The sequence below is a fragment of the Oreochromis niloticus genome, linkage group LG3 (assembly GCF_001858045.2).
Source record: "Oreochromis niloticus isolate F11D_XX linkage group LG3, O_niloticus_UMD_NMBU, whole genome shotgun sequence".
Taxonomy (NCBI): Eukaryota; Metazoa; Chordata; class Actinopteri; order Cichliformes; family Cichlidae; genus Oreochromis; species Oreochromis niloticus.
The window spans coordinates 12,126,424-12,150,375 of record NC_031967.2 but is presented as its reverse complement, the minus strand read 5'-3'; the positions used below and the strand labels follow the sequence as shown (position 1 = coordinate 12,150,375).

At 42.5% G+C, this 23,952-nt stretch overlaps 1 long non-coding RNA gene across 1 annotated transcript; it reads left to right on the top strand.

The window, feature by feature from the left end:
• Positions 1-1,357: 1,357 nt before the first annotated feature.
• LOC112842899 (uncharacterized) lies at positions 1,358-22,604 on the top strand. Its single transcript, XR_003214941.1, has 3 exons — positions 1,358-1,568; positions 2,104-2,221; positions 22,524-22,604. It is a non-coding gene; the product is annotated as an uncharacterized LOC112842899 (long non-coding RNA).
• Positions 22,605-23,952: the final 1,348 nt, after the last annotated feature.

Below are 23,952 nucleotides of genomic sequence, written 5' to 3'. Positions count from 1 at the left end.
GTCAGATCGCTCTAGTTTTCTAATTTTATCACGTGCAGAACAGAGTAGCGCAACCAGTGTGACTAGATTCAACAAAAAGAGAAAGAAATAAAAAACAACTTGCCACTTGTTATGGCAGAAACTGTGGCCTTTGGTTCTTTATCTCATTGTGATGAATGAGGCATGTCACATCCCAAATGAAGATATCCCACAGGCCACCACCATTGCTGTAATGAAGCACTTCAAAATGATACGGCCAAGCCCAATAGAGGTTGCGCTAAATTTCATCTCGCTGAATTTCATTAAAGTATATGCCAGCAGGTGCAAGGACAGTGGCTGTCTTTCCTTTTGTTTTTGTTCAGCACGTATAAATCATGACACCCAGAGGGCACCCGCAGGTTGTCTCGCAGGGCAGAAATAAATAAAACATCAGCTCCATCTTCATACAAATCAAATTTGATGAGAAATAAGGGGGGAATGTGCGGGAGAAACAGTCGAACCTCTCAACTAAGACTGTACCGGGATCTGTCAGCGGCGGATTGATCTATGATTTTGGTAGGAGATGGAAAAAAAAGCATAAATGTAAATCTAGCTGTTTCTCTCTATCGCAGCAATAGCAGTTATGACAACAAACTGACAAACCGAACAGGGATTTTAAACATTTTCTTATTTATTTATTTTTTTCCAGCGCATGCACACTTAGTGACTGAGAATTCAACAGGCTGCCAAAGTGGCTGCCAACCACTGTCAACGCTGTTTTGAAAGATAGCGGGACATTATGCAACTTGGACGGCAAATCAGCTTCATTATATCCACAATCTGTGGAAATTAACATCCACAATTAACCTTTATCTGTTGCAGACAATGCACCTCTGGCCAGGTCAGACGGCCCATTTGCATGACATTTAATATAAAGCATCCTTGAATGCAGAGCAGAGGTCTGTGATATGTTAGAAACACAGCCTCAAATCTAAATGGAAATTGTGCAGGCCGCGGACCCAAGCGAAAGAAAATAACCTTGCTTTGTTGAACCGGGCCCAAAGAATACTGATATGTGAAAGAAAAAGGAGGGAGGGGTTGGGGGGGGTGGCGGCGTAGATACAGCAAACAAAATGATTACACATTTTAGAGCAATTTCTGGGTCCCGCGGTCATAATCATTCTGTCGATAGCCTTCCAGTGTGCAGGTGCGCTGATACAGATGGTTTTATGAAGATCCATTAAAAATAATTTCGCTCATCGCCAGGCCCAGGAGGGGCCCAACCCGACAACTGGGAGACGAGCCCAGATGCCTGCTTAGGCTACAGCTCTAAGCACCCGCCCCGCATCCCTGATGTGGACCACCCTGTCACCATGGAAACGCGGTCAAATAATAAAACCTGTCGAGGGTAGGTAGCGAGGCTTCTCGTGGACACGCGCGCACAAGCTTAGAAACAGACATGACGTGCGCACGCACACATCTCAAGGAGAGGAGCTCCGCTGGAGAAAGTTTAAAAAGCAGGCGTTTTCAACTTGGGCAAGAGTGATGGCAGCTTTAAGATAAAGTTTTTCCAGCGATGCAAATTCTTTGGAAAAAAAAAATAAAAATAGGTGAGTAAGCACAAGGCTGCTGATTTGACTGTCACTTTAGGCTATTGCAATAACAAAAACTACTTTCTCAAAAGCATTGCTGCAAAACAAGGCAGCCAGCGAGCGAGGAATTCTTTCGACGTGGTTGTCCTTGGTGGCAAACATTTGATGTGTTTTGATTAGACTCTGGTGGGGGGGGGATTATCAAAGGCTAAGAGAAATCAATGTTCTTTTAATAAAGAGGACTTGGGTGGGAGGGAGACAGACAGTTCTGTTCATGACAGGGCCTGTCTCTGCCTTATCTCCTGCTCCTCAGATCCCCTAGACAGGCAAATATTTTAACAGTAAACACCCGTGGCTCGACAGTCTGCGTGGGCCTCCTGTCACAGGCTTTTCCACTTACTACTTACCTACTCTTTCGCATGAGCAAATATGTGCTCGTATGAATACAAAACCACATACAAGGAGTAAAATGATGCATACCTGCACACAGTGTACCGTACAATACCTTCTACAATTATCCCAAAGCCTCATGCATACGCATTTTTGATTTCAGAACAGTGTTACATATACTGAGTGACACCTCCAGCTGCCATCCAAATCCACCGTCATCCAGATTAGCCCGGACACCGCCAGATGCCTCACGGCCCGCAGAAGAAGAAAGGCATAGCGAGGTGCGGTGAATTCCAGTAATTAATCCCAGATTACATCCTGTGCCTCTCCATCAGGCGAGTTAGCTACAGTGTGCGGAGAGGCTGACTAGTTTGTGAGAAATACAATAATGCAAAGCCAATAGGGGCACACTTGAGTAGTCCTGAGTTACAAGGAGGTTTGCAAGTAATTGCATTGGAAGTAATGATCTGTTAGAGAGCCCTGTCCTAGAGTAAAGAGCCCTTTCATCCAGACGAAGAATAGTAGCAAAATCCGAAGGATCACAAATACAGAGGATATAGAGCGCCTCTTACAATGTTGTTTTTAATTAAAATACAAACATTTCAGTGAAAGTCAACTTTACTAATGATGTCCCAGTTCTTATGTATGTTTATGAGTATAAATATACTCATGACAACGTGAACACAGTCATTTCTCACTTGGGAGGGAACGCTAGTTACATGCTTATGACAGCTAGCTAGCGTCGCTCTTGGCTAGTAATGCAGAACGCATCTGCTAGTTGTGGACCTTTCCTTTGTAAGGTTAGATAATCTACTGATGGATAAAATCAACAGCTGGAGGCCATGTATAAGTGATATAAGTATGTAGGGGATGTAGGGGGAGCAGCCATTTTTTTTAGTGACGAATATAAGACAGAAAACAAATAAATGCAAATGCAACACAAGCTGAGGATGTGCACCAGCAACTGAAAGCTCAACAACATGCAAAATAGAAGACAAAATAGAGGACCTCCCTCACCCCCACATCAAATTGGTCTTGTCCCACCTGACATTGGGCACCCAGTTGTTAATTAGCTAAGCTATTCATTTGAGGAGGCAGTGAACACGTACAGATAAATGGTTTGGCTCACCTTTCTGCTTGTACTTGATCTTCTCCTGGTGCTGACCATGCAGCTTTGAGCCACTTTCGGAAACACCTTAATGATGCCGCGACAACACAAGTAACTGACACCCCATTAATGCTGCTGATGATGAACAGCCACCCCGCCACATTGATGATCTCACCTTTAACCTTGTCATCGCGACAAAATGGCAATCGCTATGCGTGAAACGCCGTGCAAACGGCACCCGCCCTTATTCTAAAGGATGGGGAGGTAAGTGTTTTGGATTTGCAGTGAAACAGTGATTTACATCTGCTTATAACCTCCGCATGGCACGTAGGAAGAAAATGTGGAGCCTTAGCTACAAGGAGAGAGATAAAAGCTTCCCTTCAACTTCCACGCCGTGTCCCCCGCATACTGAACAGAAGCCTCTTTATCCATCAACTGAGGTTTTTTTTTTTTTTTTTTTTTACTCTATCATCAATAAAACTTTGAAGCAATTTGTTGCCGCCCAAAAATGTTCACGCCACATTTTCATACTCTGCAGAGGTAGATTTGTTTGAAAAACTAACAGAGTGCCGGAGTGCTCTGGAATACTTATATTTAGTCTGACCTTTCCAGCTTGATTCCTTTTCTGTGGCCATCAACTCTTAATTATATAAATGAGCTATATTAGACATTAAAAGGACATTTCAGTTAAAAATGGCGATCCTTTGATGCTGAAGCCTGGGTGGTTGATGTGCTCGGAAAAGCCACAACGCCCCCACCGAGAGGCCTCGAGAAGCTGCTTGCTTCAGATTAGGTCCACAGTCATTTCTCACTTGGGAGGGAAAAATCTAGTTTCTTTCTCTGTCTTGTAATAAACACGAATGGTTTGCAAACCTTTCAGGAAATTCCGAGTTTTGTAAAGAGAAAAGCCGGCGCGTGTTAGCTGCGCGTTAGCTGCGCGACTTCTCTATTCTGCCTTTTTTTCCACACTCCTTCCTGATATTTAATATGGAAAAGCATCAGTAAGTCATCTGCAGAGCCCGGTGTCCCCCCCCCGGCGCCCACACCCCGCCACCCTCTCTGAAGACAAGCCAAGAGCCCTTGAATTAAGTCAGTCATTTAGTCGTAACAAATTAATTAAAAGAATAATTAAATCATTAACACATTAAATATGGCAATTAGAAATCTTGTCCTACATGAGTGAATTTGAGTGAATTTAATGGAGGAAGCAAATGGAGCAATGGGGTGTGCCTAAACAAAATTTTTATTTAATGCTGCTTTTTTTTCATAACAACAAGCACTTTGGGGTAACCCTTCACTAAATAAATAAATGGTTGGCTAATGCCGTCTCATAACGATATGAAAATAAAAATGGGGGAACTCACAGTTCTGTTCTTGGTCTGGAAGTAACACAGACACAGTAACAGCAATGTAAATGTGGAGCCTAAGTACATGTAGATCATGTATATAGCTTTTATAATAACTGGGAACAGCTTGTCTGGCCTCGATAATGGCTGCTGCCCCTCCCTTTCTTGTTGCCTAGTAACTGCAGCATTGCCTTTAGGAGGCAGAATATGGGGAAGAAGGGGGTCAGGAGGGCATCAAGGAATAAAAAGGTTTTCCACCCAAACTATCTGGCAGCTTACGAAGCTGCGCAGGAAGGATGGCTCGGCCAGAGCAACGTCCTCTGATAGCAAGCTAAGTTATAAGCGGTGTTGTGGAGCTTGTTAATTCCATGCTGTAATGCCCTCCATATATCCCCTGTCAACAGACATGATCTTTAAGTTCCCAACCTGCAGATGAGAGCACATATACTGCAAGCTGCAATATACTGCCGGACAAATCCTATTAGAGAGACGCGAGTGATGGACTGAAGTTGAGATAATGAAGATAAAGCAGCTCAGTGATGCCTCGTTCTAGTACAGGCAGACGCTGAAGTTTTACTACACATGTTCCTTAATCATATATGAGCCTGACCTATCTCTGACAGCCAGGTTGTCCATGTGGACAAAACGGTACTCAGTCAGTGTGTTAACACAAATATTCAGTAGCGCAGTCCTCAGCTCCTTCATTCATCTCCTCGCGCTCATTCCACTTTTATTTTTTTATTGATTTCTGTTTCTCAAATTAGTTCCAGAGCACTGTGGTACTGCCAAATGCATGTATTTCCTTTTTTTCCCCCCCTCGCCTTTTGTTTTGTTTGTTTTGCAGAATGCACAGTCAGTTAGCTAACACAGGCTGGACACACAAATATGAGCCTGATTTCTTTTTAAACTGATGTTGTCATTGTAGCTCACTGCCAAGTGGAACAGCATGCTAGAGCACAGAGAGGCTTCCCACTGTGTTCAAACCCACTGTAGAATTATAACACATAATCTTGTTCCCTTTTTTTTAGGCAGGTTGCGCAAATGGGACTTGTGTTAGTGAGCGAGGCCTGGTGCCTGCACTCTCTATTACCAAGACAACTCACAAAAAAGTACAAAGCAGTCCTCATCAATGATCAGAGGATTTGCTTCTATAGCTGTGTAGCATATACCAAAACTACAGACTGTACATGAAAGATGGATGTAGGTATCATGATCTCAAGTGGTTAGTGGAGCCACAAGATAAGTGTTTTTCATTGTTGCTATGGTAAGTGACGGGTGGATCTGAATGCGAAACTGCAGGTTTCTAGCAGTTTGTAGGCCCTTTTTATGCTAATGTGGGGCCATTATTTACAAAATAAACATTATGTTGTATTCACAAAGACTAATCTACTGACTGAGACAGTAAACTCATCAGGTTATTTTTCCATGCAATCAGACTTCTTTGGTAACCAGAGGAGTCGCCCCCTTCTGGCTGTTAGAAAAGTGCACGTTCAATGCTTTTTGCTATTAGCTTCACAATGCACAACAAAAAGCTACCTTCATCTTTTGTGTATAATTTGTAAACTTACCAATACATGCAATACTGACCATATGTGCGGTACTGACAAAACTTTAGGTGTAGAGCCCCAGAAATTTATAACATCAACTTGGGCTATATATGTTAATACAAGACACTTAAAAGATTCTAGTATTTAGTTATTTTGGTCAAGTTTTTAACCATTTCCAGAATATCATTTTTATTTTAAAAAAATCCTATCACATTGTTTTTCATTTTCAGGTAATAATGCCCTTGCACAAGTCACAATTTCAGTCATTTCTTAAGGAGTCAGTCTTTCAGACACACACTATTTGATGTCCTCCTTCCTCCCTCATGCCTGCCAGTAAGACTAGCACCATGCAGTATTTTGGACAGCTACACCTGCACCTGGATTTCAAAGACCAAAGATGTTTGTGAATAAGCATCTGGCTTTGGCTTTGTTCTCTCACTCTGGTGTGTGTATGTGTGTGTGTGTGTGCTGAGGTCATAAGTTCATCAGAATATAGCTGTATAAATAAACCACATAGCTATTCATTGAAGCTCATCTTTATGTAAATACTTTTTTTTTTCATTTCTGTCTCAAACTTTGATGAAAATTGATAAAATGAGTAACCCATTGTGACTTTATGCCATAGCCTCAATTGACTAAAATTTCACTGGAGACATTAATTGGTTGTAGTGGCTCATTTAATTTTGCACATACAGTATATTTACGTATGTCGTCTGGTTTTCTTTTCTCTTGATGGAATAATATGTTCCAATGTCATAAAAAATGCATATAGGCTTCAGATCAACTTGTAAGTACTTAAAAACCTGCAGTCTTTCAAATACGGTTGATCAGAAAATGTGTTACTTCTAACACTAGTTTCTGGCGTCAGTGTACAGTTTCCTCGTAAGCTAGTCATCTCAATCTCTCAAATCTAGTCTTAGTTGATACGGCACTGTGTTCATTTTGCACGCTTTTGTGCCATTTCTGGTAAAATAGTTTGGAAAGCAGAGTATGCTTTAGGCGATCCACTCCATGTGCATGAAGCGTCCTTCTGTTTCTCAGTGAGATCCAACCCTTTCCTTCTCACATCTGTTTTCCGTAACACTGCAACTGCACAAATTCTCATCTTGAAGTTTCAGAAAAGTCGTGCACAAACTAGTCATTTTAGACAGATTATGTATCTGTACTAATTTATGATTATGTATGACATAGATTAGAGCAGAAGAGCAGAAGACAGACAAAATATGAAAGGATACAGGAGTGCTTACACCACAGAAGCAGAAAAATAAAGGTGGCAGCTTATGATTGCTAAAAATATAAGTGGACATCAAGTCCTCTGCTACTCTAGCAATAAAGTTGACATTTTCAGACTGGTTCAGCTTCCCCTGGGTCCAGTAATTGTCAGATAATGATCAACTGGCTTCAGAAGAAAGCCTAATGCAAATGACTCGACAACAGCTGTGTTAGGAAGTTTGCCATGGGAGTGCAGAAAAATACGTCCTCTGCTGAAAGCGGCAGGAAAGGAAAATCTCCCGACATAATCACATTGAAAAGAAAAGTGTCTCTGACAGGGCATGTGCTGCCTTTCACAGGCATTATTCTAAGCCTGAGGTTTTATATTCTCTGAGACAAGCTCAACCTTGCATTATGATATGTAAAAAGCTGTGCGTGCACAAGGGAAGAGGAGCCAGATATAGTAGTAGTGGCTGCACGGGCTCTGGGAGTAGCATCCCGTCAACAACAAGGCAACATAAGCATAGGGCCCTAAGGGCACTCAGTACCATCAAAGGTCTATTTGTGTATACATATCGGAGCAGAATGGGAATGATCTTCTCCATTGATCCCTCGCTGGTGGAAATATTTTTAGAAAGCCACTGATTATATCGGCCGGTATGTTTCTGGGAAGCATTAACAGAAAAATGTAACTGTGTGTGAGTCTCTATGCTTTAGTGCAAATATACAATGAAATGCCTGCATATCAGCAGTATGGTGATGGAGCTCAGTACACAGAGCAGCATCGAGACCCCCAATGAATACTTATTTAATCCTACAAAACACAAGCGTACCTGTATAATTTGGGGGTTAAATCATCGCTAGTTTATGCGACTGGCAGTGCAGTGGTGCTCAGTGTTATCTCGTAACTGCTGTTTGTTTCAGCGATGGAGGCCCACTGGTTCTTTAGGAAATGTCACAGCAGCAAGCCAGATCAAACAGCCAGCACATACTGCATCCTTATTTCTTCACATTGCAAAGGCGGCACCAAAAATACACACAAACAGCAGGTTTAAACAATCATTCTGGTACATTCCCTGTACCAGTCACTGCATGCATACAAATGTGAATGCACAAAAAAAAACACCCTTCACTTTTTTCTAAACAACACAAATGGATGCTTTAAGGAATTGATCTCTCTGTGCAGTTAATCCATCGTTGCCTCTTTAATGAAACTATTGCAAATTAGCACTATGCCCAACATTAAATTGTGTAAATAATGGATTCAAAAGTAGATTCTACCAAAGAGGCGATGCTCTGCTTCTAATTGCACAGATTTATCTGATAGCATAGCGTGTGTTGTGTGTAATCTTTCTGGAAAATTGCTGGATGCCGATTTAGCAGATATCCTGGGAGATATGTGTTGCCGCGGCTAACTGTACTGCAGGCGAGTTCTGTACCTAAAATCAAAGTGGTTCACATTCAGCGGCTTTTAACACATCAAAGTGTATACTTTGAAGGAAAAGATAGTTCTTTTTTTATCACAGTGGCAGCTGGAACTCTTATACAGCCACTGGGCCAAGTGTTAAAAACAAAGAATAAATAGAAGCTATTTTGCAAATTGCACTTTGCACTGAAGTGCATGCAAAGCTCACAAATTTGAGACTTAGTGCCGTCATTTACAGCCACAGTTATGCATGTTTAAGCTACAAACAATAATAAAAACAAGCACACAGCATAAACTTACCCTATCATATAAATATTGCACTCTTTTGTCCTGGCTTTAAACTATTTATGATGGCACGCGACAGTTCATGGTTTAATTATGCCCTAATGACTAGAAGCCATTTATATTACAAAATACTATTAATATGCTTATTAAGGGCCAAAAGGGATCAACTTAAATATTACCCCCTAAAACTAATGTATTCTGCATCTTTGTAGTCTATATGAATTTGGTAAGATTAACTCGGGACATTAGAAATTCAGCATTTCTGATGCATGCTCATTGTTTGCACTTTAGCATGTGACAAAGTGCTAGTCACCAGTATAGATGTAAGCACAGAAGATCCACCCACCTGCTTTTCAAGCTATCTAGTTTGTGAGAAACTTCAAGAGAGAGTGGACTTGTTTCAGTCTGTGAATGAACTGAGGGAATGCATAAAATATATAAGGAATAAGGATTTTTTTCAGTTGTGAATCATGCAAAGCAACTCAAGCAGAGTGGAAGAATAAAAATATGGAGCTGTAAAAGGAGCACGATAGGTCATGTTTTTATAAGGTATCGATGTAGGAGTACAGAAACCCCCCTTTCTTTTTTAACAGCCATCACTCCTGTATTCATACAGTATGAGTCTCTGTAGCTCAAGCAATAGAGCAGGTCATCTGCTAACTGGAAGGTTGGGGCGTCTCATGCGTCTGATGTCTGATGCGTTCATCGAAGTATGAATGTGTATGAAGGTTAGCTAGAAACACTACGGTGTGGAAAAAAGTGCTTGTATGGCTGGATGAGAAGGATGTGCGTTGCGTATCTAGAAAGTGCTATATGTGACAAAATGTTACCTGTTGTCATATTAAAAGACTTATAGATTAATAGAAATAAAGAGGCAGTAAGTTTAGCTAGTTGAAAGTCTGGAGCATCGGCCAGACCCAAGCGATGAGGTTCTTCCTTGATTGGGTGATGGACTGCACCCTCAGCATGCTCTGCACACATATTGGTGCGCACCTAGACAGAGACTCTGCAAAACCCCCACACCACACTCAGCTATGACATGATTTAAGCACACATTCATGTTCTTACAAGACATCTTCTTAACAAAATATTTGTCAGCATGAATGAGTTCATCACAGCTTACCTGAAGGTCTGTCAGATCCTAGTCCATTTGTGGTGATGAACCTTCCATGCATACACAGAGATGGGCATTCAGGCCAGACTCTGACTACAAGCCCAGCAGTTCCACACAGACAGCCATGAATGTGTCCTTCCTCACTGAGCTAAATGACTTCTGCGTCTGCCAAAACCCTACCCCCTGATGAATGCCATAACCTTACTCTTGCCACCATAGATGTCCATAATGCATTGGACAGTATCAACGCTTGCAAAGGTGCTGGCCCTGATGGCATTCCTGGACGTGTGCTTCAAGCATGTACTGAGCAGCTTGCAGGGGTCTTCACAGACATCTTTAACCTGTCACTTGCCCAGACAGTAGTACCAGCGTGCTTCAAGACCACTTCCATCGTGCCAGTGCCGAAACACTCATCACCAACACGCCTGAACGACTATCACCCTGCTGCACTCACGCCCATAGTTATGAAGTGTTTTGAGCAACTGGTACTGGCACACCTCAAAACATGCTTGCCCCCCAAACTGGATCATCACCAATTTGCCTATTGAAGAAATAGGAGTACAGAGGATGCTTTATCCACAGCACTTCACTGTGTACTCTCACACCTGGACAACAAGAATACTTATGCAAGAATGCTGTTTTTTGACTTCAGCTCAGCATTCAATACAGTTATTCCCTCCAAGCTGATCACCAAACTTGTGGAGCTTGGAATCAATCATCTGTAACTGGATCATGGACTTTCTGACCAACAGACCCCAGCATGTTAGGTCAGGCCATAACTGCTCTACCACCATCACACTCAACACTGGCACTCCACAGGGCTGTGTGCTGAGCCCGTTGCTCTACTCCCTTTTCACCCATGACTGCAGACCTAGGTATGGATCCAACTCCATCATCAAGTTTGCGGATGACACCACAGTGATTGGTCTCATCAGTGACAACGATGAATCTGACTAGAGGGAGGTAAAGCACCTAGCTATGTGGTGTGCTGACAATAACCTGCTCCTGAATACCAGCAAAACCAAAGAGCTCTTTGTGGACTTCAGGAGACAGAAGAGAGACATCCATGCCCCCACCTACATAAATGGCACAGCTGTTGAACGGTCTCCAGCTTCAGGTTCTTGGGGACCCACATCTCTGAGAATCTGTCCTGGTCAACTAATATCTCCAGTCTGGTCAAGAAGGCCCAACAGCGCCTCTTTTTCTTGAGTTCACTGAAGAGTCACCTTTCTTCCGACATACTGGGTAACTTCTACCGCTACCGATAGAGAGCATCCTGACAAACTGTGTCACAGTCTGGTATGGGAATTGCTCTGTTGCTGACCTCAAGGCACTGCAGTGGGTGGTGAAACCCCCCCAACGCATCACAGGGACTCCACTTCCTGCCATTGAGGATGTCCACAAGAAGAGATGTCTACGCCAGTCACGCATCATTCTCAGGGACTCCTCTCATCCTGCCAATAAACTCCATCGCCTTCCCTCCGGAAGACGCTACAGGACCCCACTGACTAAAACCAGCAGGTTTAGGAACAGTTTCTTCCCCACAGCTGTCACCCTACTGAACTCAGTCCGATGAAGCTTTCCATGCACACTCACTTGATCCTTCTACACTCCTCCTTCCCCCTATCCCTCCAAATGACCGTGATCATGACTGTCATTCAATCTCAACATTCACCATATGCTCACATTGGTTACCCTTATAGTTTTAGGACACTGACATAGCATAGTCTCTGCTATAGTGCGTACACTATTCACTATTATAGTCTGTTTAGAGCGCTACGCTTCCGCTACGGTAGATATATTCATAGCACTCTGTAGATCTGTTTAGCACACACAGGCACATCTGTATATATGTAGCACATCTGTATATGTGGGGTGGCTGTGGCTGTGGCTCAATGGGGTGGCTGTGGCTCAGGTAGTAGAGTGGGTCACCTACTCACTGGAAGGTTGGTGGGTCGATCCCAGGCTCCTCCAGTCTACATGCCAAATATCCTTGGGCAAGATATTAACCCCATGTTGCCCTCCGATGCATTCATCGGAGTGTGAGTGCGATTGAATGTTAGATAGAAGCACTAAAAACCTTAGGTAAAGTGTCCAAAAGTTGATTCTGCTCATCTGGACATAGCGTTATGTGGGAGAAACGTTTCGTCACTCATCCAAGTGACTTCTTCGGTCTCAGCTGACTGCAGGTTTTCCTCAATCTTATAAACAGTACATTGCATAATGACTGAAACCAGCCCAGTGAAGGAACAATGGGCTACGAGGTCTGAAGAAGTCACTTGGATGAGTGACGAAACGTTTCTCCCACAAAACGCTACGTCCAGATGACCAGAATCAACTTTGGAGATTTACTTACCTGGATGATTGATCATGCATCAAGACCTTAAGTAAAGTGCTTGTGTGAATGGGTATGATTGGGTGAATGCACGAGTTGTATAAAGCGCTTTGAGTGCTCAGTGAGAGTAGAAAAGAGCTATATAAGAACCTGTCCATTTACCATTTACCATTTATATTGTTCATAGTACATCTGTATATCTGCCCGTCTGTATAGCAATATAGAACATCTGTATGCTATACAGATCATCTGTATATCTGTGCATATGTATACAGCAATACATCTGTACATTTGTCTGTAGTTCATCTATATATTTGGTCTCTCTGTACATAATCTGTTCATAACTATTCGACCATGATTCTACCCTTATCTGTAGATATCAGTATATCTGTATATTTGCTCTCTACTTAACTTATCTGTATATAATCTGCTCTTATTACACTTACTGCTCTTGCCCTTCTGATTAGATGCAAACTGTATTTTGTTACCCTGTGTTTATACATGTGTAATAACAATAAAGTTGAATCTAAACCTAATGTGATCACACTTGTGGATCACACACACACACACTTGTTTTCATGTCTTAGTGAGGACATCTAATTGACATAATTCTTTCACTAACTCCTTAACTTGACCCTAACTATCAAAAATGAATGTCTAACCCTAACCCTCAGCCTAAACCTAATCATGACCTAATTGTAACCCTGATACTTAAACCACAAATACCTTCAAACTCTTAAGGACCGGCATTTTGTCCCCATAAGTGACTGTTGGGACTCACAAGTATAGTAGCATTCCAATTTGTGGTCCTCAAAAAGATATCTAAACATGGTACACACACACACACACACACACACACACACAGATAGACAAACACACACAGTTGTGTTTTTATTAAGCGTATAACTTTTAGGAAGGATCGTGTCAGAGGAAGTCTGGCGACCTGATTCATGGCCAGATATTCATTGGTATCACTTTAGTAGACAGCTATGGGTTTGACTCCCTCCCCATGCAATCCACACATAGACACACACGCACGCACATACACAGACAGACAGACACACACACACACACACACACACACACACTCATGCACATACACAGACAGACACACACACACAAACTCATGCACATATAGCCAAGTGGTGCACAGTGTACATCTCTGATCAGACCATCAGTGGTTGTAAAACAGTAGAGTCGTAATGTCCCCCCCAGCCTTGGGGGCTTATTAGGAGGCATAAAAGCTGCATGCTACCTTCATTCATATTCTCCATAAACACCCTGCCACATCGCACCTATTTATTTATTTATTTATTTACTGCCTTCCAACTCTGGTCAGTCAGAAAATATAAGCCTCTGCGCCACTGTTTTGTGCTGCATGATTGATTTGCAAAATAGGCCTGTACTGGAAATGTATCTGAATAAGGCTAGGATTTGCCTCTGTGTGTAAGTGCAAATTGCAGTGTCAGATCTCCGCGTGGATGTTGTTTGTCAGGCGTAAACTCAGCATGGCGGCAATTTTTATTCCTCTCTTTACACCGATGTCTGTATAATCTGCAAAAATAGGAGCTGTCGTTGATTATAGTCGAGGAGAGAGAAAGGAGCGGGCAAATTGACATTTCCAACTCGGAAATTCAAGTGAAGAAAAAAAGCGCCGCGTGTCTCAAATAGTTTTCAGATATGAGAATAGAATTATTCATTTCCCCTACAGTGTGCAAAAGTTCAGTGCGGCAGAAATGTGCTGCAGCTCAAGTGCAGACAATTACAGGGGCCAGTGTGCTGTTGTTGGAATCTGATTCTGAGCGAGTATTATCTAGGTTTGAAAACAGGGCCAGGCCACTGAGATCACACCTCTTATCTCCTCTGCGTGTACGGTGTGGCAGTATTGAAGACAATCTAAATCACTGCTACTGCCTCTTTCCCAACTGTCGGCTCACTGTAGAACTAGGTCGCTTGCATTACATGACAGGCAAGACGGGAGGCAGAGAAAGTTAGCGTGTGTATGTGGGTGTGTTTATAATGTGAGTGAGATCCCGGGAAAGAAACGGGAAAAGAAAATGAAGTGGAAAAATGTAAGACATGAAAAATAGAGACGTGGGGTAAAAGGGGAAAAAAAAGAAGAAGAAGAAAAAGAGGAGGAAGCGCTAGAGAGGATGTTAGTCTGTTGTGAAAAGAATGAGCTATACTGAAGCTACATGTCATTTGGTTGCCCCTCCCCATTACTGCCATCCTCCTGCTGTCTCCCCGCTCATCCACACAGCACGGGAACATCTGGCTTTAAAGGAGACCAATAAAAGAGCCACTGGGAGGCGAGGAGTGAGCAAGAGGAAAGGTGTGGGAGAATGTGTGAAGGAAAGAAAGATAGATAGCTGGCAGAGAGATAGTGGTACACAGGCAGCGGAAAGACAGTGAGGCTGGAGTGCTCGGGGGCTGTCATAACTGCAGAACCTGCCCCTTCAAATGACATCCTTCACCAAATCATATTTCACACGTGGCTACAAAGGCCACACCACATTTAGAACACTCCATCCCCTCCAGGAATGGCAACGGCACTCTGGGCTCTGATTCTCCTTCCCACCCAAGAAAATGGCCACTTACTAACCATGTGTCTACTTTTACAGCATGTAATAAAACAAATAGTACCAGCGCTGACGTGAAATAGTACTTGCACCTTACTACATTTGCATGTACGTAACAGTGACAGAAAAGGGTTTAAAGTCAAAACAGTCTCTGGAATTCAAAGCTTGTACTTAGTTACTTCATGTACTTAGTTACAACAAGTGGAATTTAATCAAATGTATAATAGTTGTATGTAAAATGAACAATTCCTTATTAAAGTTTATTTAAAAGGAGACCTATCGTGCTCACTTCCACCTACATATTTTTTATTCTTGAAGCCTACAAGAGGAGATTTGCATTAGCTACAGTTCAAAATAACCAGTGTTTATCTTATATCAGCCGTTGGTGAAGGCCCCTTACTTCCCCTAATGTCTGGAACAAGCTGTTTTAGCCCCCAATTCCTCCTTTCTTTAAGCCAGCTGCTCTTCAAACACACTTTGAACCCCCAGGCTTTGAACCCCCAAGCTTCTGTGTTGGACATAAGACCTCTACAGGCTAGACATCACACTTGTTGAGGTCCTTGGAGCCATTGTCAGACCCTACACTGGTGCAGTGGGTCCTGGGTTCCTCTTGGTGCACAACAATGCCTGGACTTATGTGGTGAGAGGATGCAGGCTGTTCCCAGAGGATGAGGAATTGATACTATTGACTGAGCTCAACCATTGACTCACCTAACTTAAATCAAACAGAACACCTCTGGGACATTATGTTTCAGTCCATCTGGCGCTTCAAGGTTGCACCTCAGACTGTCCAGGAGCTCAGTGATGCCCTGGTCCAGATCTGGGAGGAGTTCCCCCAGGACACCACCATCGCTCATTAGGAGCATGCCCAGACATTATCAGCTAGGCATGTGGGGGTGGGGGTGATAAAAACTACTGAGTACCATTTTTAGTTGCTGCAATGAAATTTCTCCAAAATGGGCTAGCCTGCCGCATCATTATTTCATTTTGATTTTAAGTTTCTCTTTGATTTCAGCCCTCTGTAGGTTGATCATTTTCATTTCCATTAAATGATGTGGGGTCTTTTCATTTCTATCACATTACCCACTCTATATCAGTACAGATGTCCAGCATGATTTTTTTTCTCAGTGAGATCTGATGTGTTTTATAAATGTTCTTCTAATCTTTCTGTGCAGTGTATATGTCTGTGTCAGAAAATAATAATAATGAAAATACCGACGATGATTTCTTTAATGTATCTGGTACTCACTGTGTCACTGGTTTTGGTCTTTTTTCCTTCATGACATCACTCATCCTCATTTTCCTTCTCAGACCAACTGTGTGCAAGACCAAAATCCCTCGTTAAAAACACGGAGCTGCAGGTACTGGCTGGGCTCTGCAGCTGACAGAATGACAGGTAGCCCATTTTGACACATACCTGTCAAGCAGGTGGAGTGTTGTGCTTAAGTCGCAGTGTGATCACAGTCATTTGAAATGCTGAGCAGGTTTATAAGAGGTCCTTAGGCAAACCAGGCACACTGTCAAGAATTTAAACCGTTCTCAAATCACCAATTCAAAACCTTTTCCAAGAAAACCACCACCAGACAAAATGTACAATCATGATAAGCTTTGAAACAACATCTTTAAAAAAGTCAGCATCCATGAAATGCACTAAGTGTGGGCCATGTAGTCAACCCCCCCACCGAGTTGCATCATGTGCCTGGAGATCCTTGAAATCCAACAGGCAGGAAGCAACAGATTCGATTTGCATTGGTACTCAGTGCTTCAACAATCCCCGCTCCCAAAGTAGGTCAACACGAATCGGCGCCTCAGAAAATAATAACAAAAGGTGAGCCCCTGCTCTCTCAGGGGTGAACGCTCCGCTTTCGTGCGTCTTAGACGCTCCCACTGCGAAATGTGCCACATCAGCATTCTCCAAATCTGTAGGCATTATAGCGGGGCATATTAAGGCACAATATTGCATTCAGTATGCGAAGCCGCTCTGCAGCCATTGTAAAATTTTAACAAGACAATAGCGGATACACACACACACGCACACACACTGTAAATATGCAGAGTTTTGTTAGAAGGCACTGAGGCTGAAATTGTAATGATGTTAGTGTGTGACGAGGGCTCCTGCGAAGACTGAGTGCGCCGCTATAGCCTCATCCTTTTTCATCAGTGTGTTTCCCAACCCGAAAAGTGAGTTGGGAAACACACTCTATTCCTTTGGGGGTGTGTAGCTTTGAGCAAAGTGCACTTCATCTACAAGAGTAAGTCAGGGCACTGTATATCACCTCAGCACAGGCACAGCGTCCTCACGCACGCACAAACACCCACGATCGCGCTACAGCATGTCCTCGCTTACTCCCAGATTCACAAAGAAACACAGCGTGCCCTTCCTCTCTGCTCCGAGCCTCACACATCCGCACACGTGCCCTCTGTCAGTATTTGAACAGTACATGCAATGTCCAGAGACCAGGCTTCATGCACAGTTAATGTCTCTGCTGTCCAGATGATTAACGTTAGCCAATTCACATTCCCAAGCGTTGCCCAAATTCCACTCTCCTCCCGCCTCATCTTCTGTGCTGAGCTCACTCCTGGGCTTCAGGTAAAAATAGCGGCGCTAGCCTGTTTCTCTCTGCCATCACACCATGTGCTTGTGCCTCCGCTGGGATATCAGACCTGGGAAAATTTGATTTTATAAGGAGAAAGGCTTACAGATGTCATAAAATACATTGCACTACAGAACTTTGGATTTTAGGAGTGAAGATAAAATTAATAATAGTAGCAGCCCCATTTTTGTAAGTTTTAACACAGAGACGTGCCTTGGGCTACTCTGCAGCATATTGTTCTCTTTGCTAACGCAAAATGATAGCGAGTTTGCTGAAGAGATAATCAGGATAGCAAATCATGCGAAGAGGAATCAGGTTATATTTGTTAAAGCACCGGTGATGGAAAAATCATAAAAACACAGTGACAGCCACAGTGTGTATTAGGAACATGAGAAAGACAACATCAGACAGTAAGTTTCTAGCAGTGTGGTTGGGGGTAAATACACTGCTACTTAAACAGCACTTTCACTTTAATTAAGTGGTCGAAGCTCTTTTTCCAAGCCCCATTCACCCAATCACACGCGCATTTATACAGTGCTTACAGTACTATTCTTTGCCTAAGGGCTTTATCTGACATTCACGCACACACTTACATGAATCATAGGGGCCAACTCAGGGTTCAGTATCTTGCCCAAGGATATGCCGACATGCAGATCGGAGGAGCTGGCGACTACCAATCTTCCGATTGGTAGACGACCCGCTCTATCTCCTGAGTCACAGCCACCCCTTAAGCCATCCAGTCAGTCCAATCTGACAAATTAGGTGAGTGCTGTCCAAACTTCCTGTCTGCAGTATAAACTTCCCCCCTTTGTGCTGCTGTTCTTACTCTGCAGCTCGGCAAGAAACATTCACGGAAACACAGAGGAGAGACGTTTGTTCCAAAAATGTTACCTCTGAAGGATCCTCTCTTCATATGACAAATTCAGACTGTTAAAGCTGTCAAGGTTCCCGTTTGTTTTATTTCATATCTGTCCCTACTTGTACTTCTTAGTACTTGTCTTTTACTTATTCTTGTCTTTTTGTCTGGTTTGTTTTATGAGTATTTCTTCAGTACATCTAGGAATCTTTCAGCAGCCGCATGTGTCAAACTCCACATGGAGTTTGTGTTGTCTAGGTGTGAGAGTGTGTGGGGAACAAATTGAATCAGGCCATAGTCTTTTCTCACTCTAAGCCTTTCCACCCTACTCTCCTTATGCACTTTCACTCTGTTTATGTGAAGAGTCCATTGCATTAAATGACGCTTATGCTTTGTGTTTAACAAGGAAGATCTGGAATCACTCATCTGCCTGCCTTCCTGCCTGATCGGCTGCTTGTCTGTTCTTTATATCACTTCTACTTTACCATGCTGTAAAATGCTGACACCATTGCTGTAGTCCAATCATATTCACGCCTGCCTTCTTCGAACCAATCATCCTCCGCTTGGCGTGGTTTAAATCTCACTGCTCTTCTATCATTCTCCCTTTCAGACTCTCATTCGTGCAATCCACCTCCACCCCATTGGTGCCTCACCCAAGTCGAACATAGCTCCATCTTCATCTTCACCACCACCAACACCTGGACTCTGGCGTCCTGCTCTAATGCCTATGATCACTGGGATTTTGTTCTGTTGTGATGGGTCATCATCTAATCACCAAAATAGCCTAATTGAATTCTTAATTGTTCAATTATTCCAATTGATCTCTCCTTACTTGAGTGCTGCTGAGTGTTGGAAAGGAAGGAGGAGCAGGGTGAGAGGTGGGTTGCAAAGTGGCTTGCGGATGTATGCCAGCTGTGAGCAGAATAAAGCTACTTAAATAGACCACCTCATATGAGGTTTGCCAAGTGAAAGGTAGGAGTGTGGAGAAAGGTATCATCAAAGCCATCAGCTGAACTCCCGGGATTGTGGCCAAGCTTAACTTTGAGGTCTGCCTGCGGCTGATTAAAAACAGTCACTGTGATTTTGCCTACTGATGCATATGAAGTAGGCAATGCTGGAACAACAACAAGCCAATCACAGTAGTGACCTGAAAGTCGCACTGAGCTGCAAAAGTTTGTTTTCTGTCACATTCTCACCGGGATCTGCAGTACAAACATGCATAATGGATAAAGGGAGCTTTAACTTAGCACTGAAACTTCTAACATTTGATATGTTATACGAGTATTCAAAGCGTCCGCTTATTAACATGTTAGCCCTAAGCGCACGAAGCTGTGATGGATATCAAAGATTTTTCTTTTCGGTTTGTTTTGGAGTCTTTCTACCCCACTTGTCACAGATCACTTAATACAACTTAAAGTAAATCTGTCAGAATTTCCTTTTGACAAGTGATGCAAAACAGCTTTGGGAAGCCTCCCAGAATTCTTGGTTGCCGTGTCAGTGATAGGAGTGGATGTGAAGTTGTTGCCTGTGGCCAGAATGCACACATTATGAGTGAGTGGAAGCTTTCCAGCATGGCATATCTCTTTATGTAATGCAATAGGATCTGCTGAAGGCGTTGACATAATCCCAAAACTGAGCCATCCAGTCAGCATGCCAACAACTTTGCAGACAAGGTATCTAAAATTGGAGTTTTCTACCAATAAACTAGCAAAGAAAGAAGAAGAACTAATTGTTGTGTAAAAGTTCTTGGTAGAGGAAGACAGTGTTTGCTGAGGGAAGTGGCTTCACAATGCGGTAAAATACCCTTTTAATTGGAAATAGTTGTAGTTTGGCCCAGATGGCTCCAAGCTTTATCTCACTGTACTGGTATAAAGACAATATAAAAAAAATCTGTTTACTAAATAAGGCTAAAGCCAGGCTGAGCCTCATGCTTCGTGTTACTTTTGTTCCTGCTTCAGATTTGCAGAGGGAAAGTATCATAATGCAAGCGCACACTGGTGTTCATATTTAACATGGCCTAAGTTTCACATAACAAGGTCAGCGTGTGTAAGGTCTTGTGAGCCAAAAACTTGTTTGTTTGGTTCGAGGTGTTTTTCTACCCCTGCCTCTGTATGATGAAGAACAATGGAAATATAAAGTAAAAACGAAACAAGAATCGCTCGCTCAGCTCAGCTCTGAGCTAATGTGTGACATAATGCATATCATGCCTCTGGATATTTGCAAGTTAAACATAAAATTACGAAGGGAAAGCTTTAGTTAAAAGCCGATTATTAACTTCTCCTCCTTCCCCAGAATTAGACTGCGTGTCCTATCAGCTGCGCTGTTTGCATGTGGGCATGTTGCCACTCTCCCAATCAACATTGATTGAGTCCAGGTGCAAGTTTGTCCTTCCAAGTGAATCGATAACAAATCGCCCGCCAAATTTGTTCATGGTTGCAAAAAATAAATATATAAATAAACTCTTGAATTACAGTATGCTGTGTGGGGTTTTTTTTTATTATATGGAAATGGTGTCAAATACACATTGCAGACACGGTGGGCTGACATCACAGGCAGCGCGCGGCACACTTCCTGTGTCCTGTGTTGTCCTTCAGCGGTGCGTGTTAGATCCTTCTGTCCTTGTATCATGTGTCAGAATTCAATACAGTGTGTGTCTGGCTGCAGGGGTGTCACCCAGAAAGATTTTTAAAAGTACTTTTCAGAAGAAGCATGTGGCTCAAACTTCTTGAGATTATCAAACATTAAAAGCATTCTTTACACACTTACAAGACAAATTGCTAACCATAATAATTTTGACTATGCATTGCGAGTACTGACACATACATTATATGCATAGACAGCTCCTATAGTTCTAGTCAGTGTAATACAATTGGTTGCCATCTAACACGATGAAGAGGCTTGTCACATTTAAAAATAAGCATTCATGAACTGTGAAGACTTCCCACAAACTTCCCTTTGTCCTACAACTTATTGCCCTGTCTCTCTTTAACAAGAAGCAGGCGTGCTTGAATGGAAGAATGGCTCTGTCCTTCACACTGTCTGATTTGCTTAGGAAAGGCGCTCACGTCTAATACTAATCTGAACGACGGCAGTGGAAATCTTGGCTCGGTTTCAGAGGCTAGATTGGGCCTGGCCCAATGACCTTCTCTGAGAGAACATGGAAAGTTTGCCGGCTCAATATGTCACAGGCAGCACGAGCTTAGAAAGAGAACAAGAGTGATTAAATGGGTTGGATCCATGGCTGGCTTTAGTATATGTCGGGAGAAGTGCAGCTCTGGTTGTACTATGAGATTATCTGAAACTGCATCAAAGTGAAATTCTCTCATTGCGGACGCGTGCAACTTTGCAAAGGAGAGAACCGAAGGAACAAAAAAAAAACTTATTATATCAATCATTCCAAAAATATTTCAATCCTTGATTCAAAGGGGAAAGTTCAGTTCACTGCGTATGAGTATATGAAACGTCAGCAGCACTCAATAAGGCTCTCTGAATAAATGGCAAAGCTATCATTTAGTTTGGAGACGCACAATAATTTGCCTTCAAGGCATCCTACTGGATAAGAGCACATCCTATCCACTGAGAATCAGTGCCTCACTGACATAAACAACTGATAATTCAGAAATTGGACGTTTCTTAAAGCATAATTATAGCAACTGAAGTAAGTTTAAAGCAAATTAGCCTCACAGGAAGTTGAAACAAAGTGTTAAAACGGGGTTAATTGAATTGTAAGACTTGTCACAGAAGATTACCAAGTCCGAGAAACACCACTTTAATTGCGTTATTACCATGTGGATTAAGGCATGGGGTATTTTTGCCCAGTAATTATAGCTTGAATGTCTGTGCATTTTAATGCACTTTAGTCAGGATGATTTGAGCTGAAATTTTTGACAGTCCAAATGCAGAGAAAAAACCTGTGAATGTATCTGTAATGCTCTGGGATAACACTGGCATTTCTGCTGTAATTGTGCCCATAAAATAAGGATTAAAAGGATATGTGATGATAACGGGTAATTAATTTGACAGGACGTGGCCTTGATTTGGTGCTATTTATGTATCAGAGGAGAGAATCTGTAAAGCCAAAATCAAAGAGACTTTTTTTTAATTTTTCAGGTTGTACGGAAAACGGTTCTTCAACATTTCATCCTAATCTAATTTAAAAATCCTTATTCATTTCTCAGCAGCTGCCGGATACATCACCAAGTTCAGACTGTTAAGGCTGGTCAGTGCACCGTGGAAATTTTATATGGACCTTTGTGGGCTAGAGGATAAAGGCCAGTGACTTTTTTTCTTTCTTTCTTCCTTTCTTTTCTTTAAGCGTAATTTCTTTGTTGTTGTATTTGCTACATTTAGAGGAATTTTAGTTGTCCCACTGACGTTTTCTTGGCTATCTATTTATTCATTGGCCAAATGTATCAACAAATTCTGAGTAAGTTGTTATAGACTTTGGTTCATATATTCATGATGAGTCCTACTGAGTGACTCTCGTTTATGATTTAATGCCAAAGGTGGGCAGATCGATCCAAATATGGATAGTATTGATACAAATGTTGGTGTCGGTATTGGATCAATACTAGCGGTGGGGTCGATACTTTTTTATCCTCTAAGTTCAGGATGTAGGCCACTGAATTGTGTTACTTTATTATTTTTTTGCTCACAGCTTTCTACATTTGGTCTATTGGTTAAACCCCAAAAAACAAGATCTGAGCGGCTGTGGGGTCCATTGTTCGAGGTCACTATGGGACAGATGTGTCCAGACGCTGGAATTTGATCATGGCTCTCCAATTAAGCGGCAGGCATCCCCACTTTCTCCTACTTCTCACATTCGTGATTTCAACAGCCAAGGAAAGCCAGGACAGTTAAAGAATGTCATTAGCCTAATGGACGGGAGCGCAGAACGGCAAGAATGAATGATTGCATTATGGTGCCATTTGCTGCAGACTGTACATTGACATAAATAGTGCAAACAAACAATAACTGTCCATGTGCCCATTCTACTGTATTGTGATGTCTTGCTTGTGTGATACATGGGTTCAAGCTGGGGTCTGAGAGAGAGGGAGAGATGCTCTTATGGGCCCTTGGGTCAGTGTGCGCAGGCTCGGTGGGGGCTAAGTAGCTCGGAACTGGATTTAGACACAACTGCCCCGATCTGCAAGGACCACTCTGCGAAAAATACAAGGAGCAGATAAGCGAGAAGGAGAGGGATGGCGGAAAGAGAATGTACAGGCAGGGAGAGAGCACTCAGCTTATATCTCTTTCCGAGCCATCTTGTCAAGAATGCTTGAATGGAGCCATTATGAGACCCAGATCCAACTAGTATGGGACAGTTTAAATAACAAGAATATGAAGTACATGGCTAGCCTTACATTTTCTCAAGCAGTGGTTCCCATAAGGGGGTTTAAATCCCATGAATGGGTTTTCTTTTTCTGGAATTTTCAATATTCTTTTCTCTCGTTTGCTCTGATGTGCGAGAGGAAAAATGTCCTTAAAAGTCTAAGAAATCTGGCATTGCTTTATTTAGAGGATAAAAACATTTCATACTCACGGATCTAAGAATGACAGTATGTATACGAAAGCTAAAGTCACGTCATAACTCAGGTCTTTGATGCTATT